Source organism: Malaclemys terrapin, chromosome 3, assembly GCF_027887155.1.
Source record: "Malaclemys terrapin pileata isolate rMalTer1 chromosome 3, rMalTer1.hap1, whole genome shotgun sequence".
Lineage (NCBI taxonomy): Eukaryota > Metazoa > Chordata > Testudines > Emydidae > Malaclemys > Malaclemys terrapin.
In genome coordinates this window covers 168,222,155-168,234,798 of record NC_071507.1, presented here as the reverse complement: position 1 = coordinate 168,234,798, position 12,644 = coordinate 168,222,155, and positions in this window count along the sequence as shown.

Sequence of the window (12,644 nt, the reverse complement as noted above, 5' to 3'; positions counted from 1 at the left end):
CATCTGAAGTCTTAATAACGGACTCCATTTTGAAATTAACAAGGTGGACACACACACACAATACCCAAGAGGGATTGGAATTGCTCATTTCTGAGCATAAATTCAATCTAGTTGGCATTACTGAAACCTGATGGGATGATCCCCAAGCTTAGAATGTTAAAATTAATGGTTGCAACCTATTTAGGAAGGATTGAGTGGGCAAAAGGGGAGGGCGAGTGTCTCTCTCTCTGTCAAAAATGGCATTACCTGTTTCTGAATCACTGATAGTTAAGAATGAAATTATCTTGAAAGCAAATGGGTCAATATCCTAACAGATAAAGCACAAGATAGGGTATTGGTGTCTACTACAGACCACCAAATCACACTAGGGAACAGGATGACCTATCTATAAAGTGTAGGGGAAAAAAGCTCTGTGATCATGGGGAACATCAGTTTGGGTGACCTATGGTGGAGACCTCTTGCTGCTGTTACTAAAACATCCTTGGACTTTCTAAATATTATAGACGATGAATTCCTAGCTCAAAAAGTTGCATCCAACACAGGGGTATTCGATATTAGCTCTTGCCTTGACAGATAAAAAGGAACTGATCACAGAACTAAAAGTTAATGATCATTTAGGTACAAGTGAACATGGCTTGATCACATTTATAATATGAAAACACAGTCAAGTCCAGACCAGTAATATATATACTTGGTGCTTTAAAAGAGCCAATTTCACAAAGCTGAAAACAATTATGAGCCAAAACACCTGAGAGGAAGAATTTAATCAGAAAAATGTGAGTAATAACTGGAAATTGGTTAAGAACATTTTATTAGATGCTGTGATAGGCTGCTGGGCAACAGCAACAGCAACTGTAACAGCATTCTGATCACTGGACCACCAATTAAATCAGCCCACAGTTAACCAGAGGGCCAAAGCTGTGCCTGACTGATAGATTGGGGATAGGCTGAAGAGATACAAGGCTAACTAATCCATTATCCCAGAAAGTTGAAAGGCACAGGGAAGAAGTGCTTGGAGGAGGCAGGCTTTTGTGAGTCAGAGCCAGAGCCAGAACCAGGAGAGATTTCTCAGGGAGAAGATATGGGCTGCCTCCCCCCTCCTTGGCAGAGTGAGATAGGAAGTGTATGCTATTGTAAATACTGAGCAGCACAAGATTGTAAGGGTAGTGGGGAGAACACTATAAATAAATTACATAAGGTGTTTGACAAGGAGAAGGTCTCTGCGGGGTCTGAGGCTAGAAAAGAGACAGGAGTTGGATGCAGCCCTGTCACAGATGCCCTAAAAGTCACAATCCAGAAAGAAGGCCATAGTGGTTCAAAAACTGGCCTTGTTTAGAGAGGAAGTGATGGCATCTATAAAAAAACCCACCATAACAAATGGAAGAAAGGGGAAGTTGATAATAATGAATATAAATCAGAAGTTAGGAATTGTAGAACACTGATAAGGGAAGCAAAGGAACATCTGGAGCAATCTCTCTGACCAGCAGAGTTAAGGACAATAAGTAAGCATTTTTAAGTATATTAGGAACAAACAAACAAACCAAAAATTCTAACAATGGCATTGGTCCATTACTAAATAGAAATTGTAGAATTATCAATAATAATGCAGAAAAGGTATAAGTGTTCAATAAATATTTGTGGGAAAAAGATGATGTGATATGACTTTCCACTGTACTAGTATCTCAGGAGGCTGTTAAACAGCAACTAATAAAGTTAAACATTTTTAAATCAGCAAGTCTGGATAACTTACATCCAAGAGTTTGAAAAAAGCTGGCCAGAACTCATTAGACTGTTGATTTTCAATAAATCTTGGAAGACTGGGGAAGTTCCAGAAGAATATTTTAAAAGGGTAAATGGGGTGACCTGGTTAATTATAGGTCTGTTAGCCTGATGTTTATCCCAGACAAGATAATGAAGCAGCTGATATGGGATTTGTTAATAAAGAATTATAGGCGGATAATATAATAATTACATATCAACGTGCGTGTATGGAAAATAGCTCTTGACAAACTAACCTGATATCTTTTTTGATGAGTTTACAAGTTTGGTTGATAAAGGTAATAATGTTGGTGTAATATACTTGGACTTTTGTAAGGCATTTGACTTGGTGCCATGCGACATTTTGATTAAAAAACTAGAACAATATAAAATTAACGTGGCACACATTATATGGATTAAAAGTTAGCTAACTGATAAATCTTAAAATGTAATTGTAAATGGGGAATCATCACTGAATGGTTGTTTCTAGTGGGATCCTGCAGAGATCATTTCTTGGCCCTATGCTAGTTAACATTTTAACAATGATCTGGAAGAAAACATAAAATTATTAATGGTAAAGTTTGCAGATGACACAAAAATTGGAGAGTGGTAAATAATGAGGACAGGTCACTGATTCAGAGCAATTTGGATTGCTTGGTAAACTGAGTGCAAGCGAACAATATGCATTTTAATACAGTTAAATGTACCGATCTAGGAACAGAGAATGTAGGCAATACTTATAGAATGGGAGACTCTATCCTGGAAAGCAGTGACTCTGAAAAGGATTTGAGGTTTATGGTGGATAATCAGATGAACATGAGCTCCTAGTCCAACATCATGGCCAAAGAGGTTAATGTGATCTTTGAATACAAAGGCAATCTTGAGTAAGAGCAGAGAGGTTATTTTACCTATGTGTTGGCACTGGTGCAACCACTGCTGGAATGCTGTGTCGAGTTTTGGTATCCACAATTCAAGAAGGATGTTGATAAATTAGACAGGGTTCAGAGAAGCACCAGGAGAATAATTAAAGGATTATAAAACATGCTTTGTAGTTGTAGACTCAAGGAGCTCATTCTATTTAACTTAACAAAGAGAAGGTTATGGGGTGATTTGATCAGTCTACAAGTACCTACATGGGGAACAAATGATTGATAATGGACTCTTCAATCTAACAGACAAAGACATAATATGATCCAATGGCTGGAAGTTGAAGTTGAACAAATTCAGACTGGAAATGCATACATTTTTGACAATGAGGAATAATTTACTAAGGGTTGTGGTCGATTCTCCATCACTTTTATGATGGGGTCTATTCTCCATCAATTTTAAAACCGAGATTGGATGTTTTTCTAAAAGATATGCTCTAGGAATTGTTTTGGGGAAGTTCTATGGCCTGTGTTATACAGGAGGTCAGACTAGATTATCACAATGGTCCCTTCTGGCCTTGGAATCTATGAATAAACCTGAGGCACTGTTAAGTGCCTTGGCCAGACTCCATGAGCTGCTCTGTAAAGGAGCTTAGGCATATGTGGCATGACCTTCAAAAGGTGTATATAAACAGAACCCATTCCTCCAGCAAAAGGTACCTTGATTGCAGAGCTGCAGGACTACACTCCTATGGAATGTGGACTCTGATATTCCAGAGGTAATCATGACCTTTTTTAATACATCTGCTAGCCCTAAAGATGAGGAAGAAGACATTAAGGTAAACTCAAACCTTTGAGGTGAAGAGAATTGTGAGATAATTCATTAGGGGGGCAGAATTTTAAGGTATTTAGACTACTAGACACCTCTTGGGATTTTCAAATATGCCTAGGTGCCTAACTCACATTTGGGACTGCATCTTTAAGTGTATAAATACCTTTTAAAATCTGACCCTAGGGGTTTAAATCCTTCTCAAGATACAACTTAGTTATAGGGTTAAATAACTTGCACTCTGTCTTTCAGAGAACTGTCACTGCAGATCCTGACTCTAGGAGTCCTATGCCTTTGCACCTTGAGTATCCGAGTATTTTAAATGTCAGTAAAGATGGGGTGAATGCACATTGACGCACAGATCCAAACTTCCCAGTGGTAGTTGTAAAAGACCTTACCATTGATTCCCACTGTTCCCATTTTTCTGCCTGCAGTGCAGGTCACAGGACAGTCCTTATAATCCAACTCAGATGCTTTTTTAAGGTAATTTTTTCATGTTTTCTTTCTAAAAAGACTTTTGCACAGGCTGGTGTGTACCATTGAGGATGATTCCTCATCATGGACTGACTTTGCCATTAACACTCTTGGGGGCAGATTCCGAAACCCTTACTTCCAATGAAGAGCAATTTACACCAGGAGTTGCTGCCACCGAAATAACGAGGAGTCCAATGGCACCTTAAAGACTAACAGATTTATTTGGGCATAAGCTTTCATGGGTAAAAAAACCACCCATAGGCAACAAAGCTTATGCTTAAATAAATCTGTTAGTCCTTAAGGTGGCACCGGACTCCTCGTTGTTTTTGTGGATACAAACTAACACGGCTACTTCCTGATACTTGCCACTGAAATGAGTCTGAGTAAGGATCTCTCAGTCTGGCCCTTGGTGATTACCTACCAAGCTATTCATGAAGAGGAAGTTTCATTAATTAACTTTTTAAAAGAAGCATATTCAGCACCAGGTTGGTTTTCTTGGAGAAGGAAATTATAGTTAGGGATTTTTGTAGGAGAAATTAGTAGAAAAAGGATTCCAGGGAGAGTTATGATTGGCGAGCAATTTTGGATGGATAATTCCATATTGAAAAGTGGGAAAGAGTAAGAAAGAAGGGAGGTGGTTATTTTTAATTTTTCAAATAAGCTTTGGAATGATTTGAAAATAAAAGTTGGCAGGTTGGGTTTGAGTTTTATTTTATCTGATTCAATCAACTGTAGAAAATAATACCCTCCACTTGTCTTTCGCCTGGCAATTTATATCTCAAAGGTTTTAATTGTATTAATTAAAATATGTTCTACCTGTTCTATTTTTTAGGTTAATGAAGGGTGGTAATTATATAATCCAACATGACATTCCAGTCTCATGTCATGCATGTTTTTCTTAAATCAATATTAATGTCCAAGTCTGTAGCATTTTATGGTCTCAGCTTCACAAAAAATATGAAACCCAACATTGGAAAAAATCTTTCTTGAGCTACATTTCCCCTCCATCTACTGTAGCGAGATCTGTCACAAGATGCTAACCCTGATACCCTCAACACTAGCCCTTGTCTTTTCATTCTGCTAATTTAGGTCTGTCACATGGCTGCATGAAATTCAGTAAACCAAAAGGCTAAAAAACAGATCAGCTGAGGTGGGTATGAAGTGTAGACTTCTGAAAATATAACCCCGTCACCTACCTATATGATCTGTCTAGAAGATGTGTGAGTTTTGCAAAGAGATTTAAGATTTTAATTTAGGTTGGCATCTTTAGCTGTGTAACAGAAATATAACAAGATGATTCTTTGTGTCTGGCAACATTGCACTTGTGATGGTTAGTAATGGAAAAAAGCATGGTAAACCCTGGATGGTGTTGTGTTAAAACACCTTGGAGCTTTTCAGACAAGGGTCTACAGCAGGGGTGGGCAAATTATGGCCTGGGGGCCACATCTGGCCCTCCACATGTTTTAATCCAGTTCTCAAGCTTCTGCCAGGAAGTGGGGTCCAGGGCTTGTCCTGCTCTGACGCTCCAGCCGGGGAGCAGGGTCAGGGTCTTGCACCACTCCACATGGCTCCCGGAAGCAGTGGCATGTCCCCCCTCCGGCTCCTACACATAGGGACAGCCAGAGGGCTCCACATGCTGCCCCCATCCCAAACGCTGCCCCCGCAGCTCCCTTGGCCGGGAACTGCAGCCAATGGGAGCTGCAGGGGCGGCACCTGCGGACAGTGCAGTGCGCAGAGCCACCTGGCCGCACCTCCACGTAGGAGCTGGAGGGGGGACATGCTGCTGTTTCTGGGAGCTGCTTGAGATAAGCGCTGCCTGGAGCCTGACCCCCGACCTCCTCTCGCACCCCAACCCCCTACCCCAGCCCTGATTCCCCTTCCACCCTCTGAACCCCTCGATCCCAGAGCAGAGTACCCTCTTGCACCCCCAACCCCTCAACACCAACCTCACCCCAGAGCCCACACCCCCAGCTGGAGCCCTCCTGCCCCCCAACCCCCAATTTTGTGAGCATTCACAGCCCGCCATACAATTTCCATACCCAGATGTGGCCCTCAGGCCAAAAGTTTTGCCCACCCCTGGTCTACAGCTTTCAAATTGGAAGAAGAAAAGAAAGAGTAAGAAATTGTTTATTTTAACTTGCACTTTGGCTCCTGGCACTGAAGCAGACACCTCAGAGGCCAGCATTGTCAAATCTTGTCACCATTATCCTGCACCTGCTCCTATATGTATGTACAAGGAAAATGTGTTTGATTCACCTCTGTCAGTTCAAGAATTATGAAGCATGAAGAGGGACAAAATGCTGACATGTTAATGTAGGTTGTACATTTAGGTACCTGAAATACAAAAGAGCAGCCTACAACTGCTGTAAGTCTGTCTGATAAGCGGTAAATGTCTAATATTTAGATACACCAGCTAACAATTGTGCTTAGCAGCAGTTTTGTATAAATTCTCTTGCCCATTTGTCACACAGGTGTTAACTTGTATCTCCCAGGAAACACACGTTTGAGAATTTTACCTCACAAATAGAGGAGATAATACCTATTAAGCTGGATCCTGGCACAGGGGGCTTATAAGGCTGAAAGGAGGCTTTTGGTGAGAAACTGCCTTAGACAAGGATTGTAGCCTGTAAAGTTTTAGTCACTAGGATGTGTGTGGTACTTTTATTTTATTTCCGTTTCTATTCTATTTCCTTGCTTCGTATCATTTGAATCTCTGTTCTTTATTAATAAGCTCATTCTTGGGTTTACTATGAATTCCTCGCAGTGCAATATATTAAAGCATGCATCCTCAGCTGAACTAACAGGCTGGCGTGAGCACTGTCTCTCTGACACACTGTTTAGCAGCAGCAAATCTGTATCTCACTGAGGCCAAGGGGTTAACAAGGTGACTCACAGTTCTGGATGTCCCAAGAAAGCACTACAAGGCGGACACAGTTTCTCCCATTTCTCACCTGAAATGTGTCTTTATGCTAGGGACGTGTCTGATAATAAGGGTTTTCTGAGCCCATTGTATTCACTCATTTATTTTTCAGGGCTTGATCTGGCTATGTACAGAGGCCCAGATCTTCACAAATATTTAGGTATGTAACTCCCGGTAATGTCAACAGGAATTAGGTTGCATAAATACTTGTGAGCATCTGGGACTGAGTGCCTCTGGGAGATGTTATGTGGGAGTTTAAGGTTTCAAGTTACTCACCTAGTACCTTGCAGAACTGGGCCCAAAGTAACTTGGTTCCCCTGCATATGATCCTCATGCAGAGGTGCCAGATTTTGCACTGCTCCATGTGTGACATGGGCATAAATATCAGCTTGTGGTCAATACAAGCAGTGGTGGACATAGGCATGAAACTGTATGAAACTTGGGAGCCTGGGTGCATGCTGGAGGGTCTCAGGGTAGATGGGTGAGTGTTTGGAAGGTGGTGGTGTGTCTGGGATCACAGGCATCAACTTTCTGATTTCCCCAGGGGTGCTCGACCCCCATGTCACCCCAGGCCCACCCCTTCCCCCAAGACCCCACCACTGCCCCACCTCTACCCATCCCTGCTCTGAAATATCAACTGCTGTTTGGGCAAATAACCTTAATCGGTGCTAATATATTGGAAAAGTGCAGCTGCAATGCAGTAGCTTCTCAGCAGCAGCTGGAAACCCTCATGGCCTCAGTGGTAGGCTTCCAATACATTTATCAATCTACTCTATTATCCTCAGTTTCCTTCTGGTGCAAGGATGCTGATTCTGGAAGTGTGTTAATACACTGGTTGCCCAAGGTCTCCAACATTACTGCCAGTTCTATTGAAAATAAAAGGTTGGTTAGTGGATTAGCCTGTCCCTCTGAGGTAACCTTCCACAAGGCAGAACTGGGACCTGTTACCTAATTCACATAGGGTATGTCTACACTACGGGATTACTCTGAATTTACAGAATTCGATTTTTGGCAACCCATTGTATAAAGTCGAGTGCATGTGGCCACACTAAGCACATTAATTTGGCGGTGCGTGTCCATGTACTGAGGCTAGCGTTGACTTCCGGAGTGTTGAACTGTGGGTAGCTATCCCATAGCTATCCCATAGTTTCCGCAGTCTCCCCCGCTCATTGGAATTCTGGGTTGAGATCCCAATGCCTGATGGGGTCAAAAATTTGTCACGGGTGGTTATGGGTAAATGTCATCAGTCAATCCTCCCTCCGTGAAAGCACCGGCAGACAATCATTTCGTGCCGTTTTCCCTGGATTGCCCGGGCAGACACCATAGCACGGCAACCATTGAGCCCGTTCAGCCTTTTTTCGCTGTCACCGTATATCTACTGGATGCTGCTGACAGACGCGGTGCTGCAGCGCTACACAGCAGCATCCCCTTGCCTTTGCAAGTTAGCAAAGACGGTTGCCAGCCATACTGTACCGTCTGCTGCTTTGCAAGTTGGCAAAGACGGTTACCAGTCATACTGTACCGTCTGCTGCTGTCATGGGTGCTCCTGGGCGGCCTCGGTGAGGTCGGTCAGGGGCGCCTGGACAAAAATGGGAATGACTGCCCAGGTCATTCTCTTCTTTAAGTTTTGTCTGGAGAGTCAGTCCTGCCTAGAATATCAGGCAAGCCTACTAAAGAACCAGAGAGGCAAATGGCTGTTCCGGGTCAGAGACCCAGACATCCTGCAGAAATGATGAGCTGCATGCCATTCTAGGGGGGGCCCTACAACAACCCCACCCATTGCTTCCCTCCTCCCCCACCCCTCCCAGGCTACCTTGGCAGTTATCCCCCCTTTTGTGTGATGAAGTAATAAAGAATGCATGAATTTGAAACAACATTGACTTTATTGCCTCTGCAAGCAGAGATCAAAGGGGGGAGGGGAGGGCGGTTGGCTTACAGCGAAGTCGAGTGAACCACCATTCTGCACTTGCTCAGCCTATAGCTGAAAATGGGAATCTGTGATAAGCACTAGGATAGAAGCACAGGCAGGACTGAATCTCCATTTGTGTGTGGGTCTTTGGTTGACACTGGTAAAATACAAAATGTCCCAGGATATGTATGTTGGGGGACAGTTCTAAACGGCAGCTTTATTTTTTTATTTGCAGCAAAAAGTATCTGATTGTGAGCTCTGGGAGCAAGGGGTAAGCTGGGGTAGGTGCAACCATGCGGTGCTGCCGACTGGGAGAGCAGCCTGAGGCAGAAGCCTCCAGCTGGCATGATATTCCAGGCAGGACTGAATCTCCATTACACAAAACCTGAAGTCATTCCCTTTTTTGTCCATGTGCCCCCGACCGACCTCACCAAGGCCAGCCAGGAGCACCCATGCCTGCCCAGGAGCACCCACGGGACGACGATGATGGTTACCAGTCATACTGCACCGTCTGCCGTCCGCAAGGCAAGGCAAGGGGATGCTGCTGTGTAGCGCTGCAGCACCACGTCTGCCAGCAGCATCCAGTAGACATACGTTGACGGTGAAAAAAGGCGAGAAATGATTTTTTTCCCTTTGCTTTCACAGAGTGGGGCGGAGAGAGGGGGGCTGACGACATATATCCTGAACCACCCGAGACAATGTTTTTGACCCTTCAGGCATTGGGAGCTCAACCCAGAATTCAAATGGTTTTCGGAGAGTGCGGGAACTGTGGGATAGCTACAGTCGTCAGTTGCCCCTCCCTCCATGAGCGTCCATTTGATTCTTTGGCTTTCTGGTACGCTTGTCTCAGCTCCTTAAGTTTCATGCAGCACTGTGTTGAGTCCCCGTTGTGGCCTCTGTCCATCATGCCCTTGGAGATTTTTTCAAATGTTTTGGCATTTCGTCTTTTGGAACAGAGTTCTGATAGAACAGATTCATTTCCCCATACAGAGATCAGATTCAGTATTTCCCATTTGGTCCATGCTGGAGCTCTTTTTTGATTCCGGGACTGCATGGTCACCTGTGCTGATTAGTGCTCCATGCTGGGCAAACAGGAAATGAAATTCAAAAGTTCGCGGGGCTTTTCCTGTCTACCTGGCCAGTGCATCTGAGTTAAGATTGCTGTCCAGAGCGGTCACAATGGTGCACTGTGGGATAGCTCCCGGAGGCCAATACTGTTGAATTATGGCCACACTAACCCTAATTCGAAATGGCAATGTCGATTTCGGCGCTACTCTCCTCGTCGGAGAGGAGTACAGAAATAGATTTTAAGAGCCCTTTATGTCGAAGTAAATGGCTTCATTGTGTGGACGGGTGCAGGGTTAATTCGATTTAACGCTGCTAAATTCGAACTAAACTCGTAGTGTAGACCAGGCCATAGGGTGATATTCTCCCCTGTGCAGAGGGGCAGCACAAAGTCTATGCACCTCTTAAGTCTGTGTGAATCATAGCTCAGACCTGTATGTGCAGTAACACACTGGAACATGGTGTAACTGTTGTACCTGAAGAGAAGCTCAGTGAACACAGCATTGCTTAAAATCATCATGTACGTGACAAGCATGAGCCAGAGGGATCTTATGTGATCTGGTTGGTATAGTCATACAACTTGTAGTGGGAAGGGGAGTCAAGCATATATATCTAGGGGAGACAACACTCCATATATGAAAAGTGTGATAAGGTTTAAAAAAATAAAATAACTCCCAAGTGTCTGAGTTTTTGCATTAGTTATTGGGTTTCAGTCTGAACGTGAGATATACACCATTGAACAATATCAGGAAGGAGATTAGTTCATGATGTCAAGTGACAAGAGTTATTTTTGGCAGACTTTTATGCATTTGCTTATGTTATATGGAAGCATCTTTCAGTGAGCTGGGAATAAATTGCAACACAAATAATGTAAAGGATCTGGATTAGACAAAAACCAGGAAATTAAAAATTTGGCTCAAAACTTTAACCATATCCACATCCTATTATATTAAGTTATTGCAGGGGACTTTCAATGGCATATTATTATTTATTTTAATGGCATCAAAAAGTGTGCTTGGTGTCTCCTAGTTCAGATGAAAGGTAAGATCCCTGCCTACAAGTAACATTCCAGTCCAGCAAAGCACTTAAGTACATGCATAACTTTAAACACAGACAGGAGCAGTGCCATTGATTTCAAGGGCTTAAAGTCATACACATATGTAAGTGCTTTTCTGGAGTAGGGTCTAATATCAGATATGACACAATAAAGGTTGTAAAAGACAGTGGGTAGTGGAGAGGTAGGGAAGATGGGGCAACATCACTAAGAGGTTATTGCTACTGAGCCACCATATTGTGCAGCATGATGGAGCTAAAAAAATTATATCAGTAGATAGAATGAATAAGTAGCTATCATGGAGGAAGTGAGTCTTCAGGAGGGATTTCAGAGAGGGGAATTTAGTAGCTTTGAAAAGCAGCTCCGGAAGGGCCTTCCAGGGGAAAGGTACAGCATCATAGGCTGCTATGGGAGAAGCAGACAAACCAGGGTAGTGTCACTTGTGGAGCTGAGTGGGTGAGAAGCAAAGTTATAAGAGAAAAGGCCGGCAGGATACATGATGATAATGGTATTATTCTAAAATATCTAGATATCATTAATGGATCAGCAGGTTTCTGAAAACAAAATCATTGTAGTCTTGCGCGTAGCACTGTGCACTGTCTTGATAGGAGTCACGTTAGCTCTTGCAGTAGGGTGCCATCTAGGTAAGTAACATTCACTTCATTAGGAGGAGGCTGAGGCTCAATGTCTAAGTACTTCAATGTGGATTTTAGTAGGAAACAGGAAAAAGTTAGAGATGAGCCAGATCTGAAGCTCTGATTACTAGTTTCAACTTTGGAGACTTGGATAAAATTGGACCCAGATCCAAATCAGAGCAAAATCAAAAACACCAGGCTTTTGCCAAGCTCTTACGTAAATACATTCTCAACTGGCGTAAGTCAGAGTAGCCTAAAAGATCTGGCTTGAAGACTTTCATTTTTGTTTTTTGTAGAAAGGGGGGAATGGTACCACAGAGGTGGCTGTCCTCCCTACCAACCTGGGAGTGGGTAGATCTAGGGACACTATCTGGCACAAATTTAAGACATTTCTCCAATTCTGTAGACACCTTGGGCTCGTAGACACAACCAACGCACCCAAAGGATGTATCTTCCTATTTTTATATAACATACAGGTCAGGATATAGACAAAATGTTGACATTAAAAGAAATGAAAAATGGAGGTGACTGAACAGGGGCATGTGGAGAATCCATTTTGCACTTTGATTTCAGGAAGCCATTTTCTCTCCCCATTGATATATTCACAGAGGGCTAAATCCCATATTTTATCCACAAAGCTATCTGTTGTGTCATGTAATCTCAAACATCATCTTTCATAGAATGTAACATCCAGAGATAGAGGCTATGTAAATAGATTAGGCCCTTTGTTAATTCTCTCATCACCCCCACTTACCTTCTCATTGACTCTGTCACTTTCAGATAAATGGGAGATCACTTACATGTCTTTCAGAAGAAGTTTTGCAAGTAGCATATTTGTGTACTGAATATCTAACCTAAAGTTTTAAGGGAAGTTTGCAGGACAGGTTGCCTGTGTAAAATTTTATTTTTTATACTTCAGGGTAATATAGTTGGGAAAATGTGAGGATCCATAGTAGTATATTTGTATAAATACTGGAGGATCCATACAATTCCTGTAATAGGGCAAGTCTACACTAAAAAATTAAGTCAATCTAAATTATGTCAACATTCGGCCACCACAGTAATGAAATTGCTTTTGCAAGTCCATACTACGCTTCTTGTGTCAATGGTGTGTGTCCTCACTAGGAGCATGTG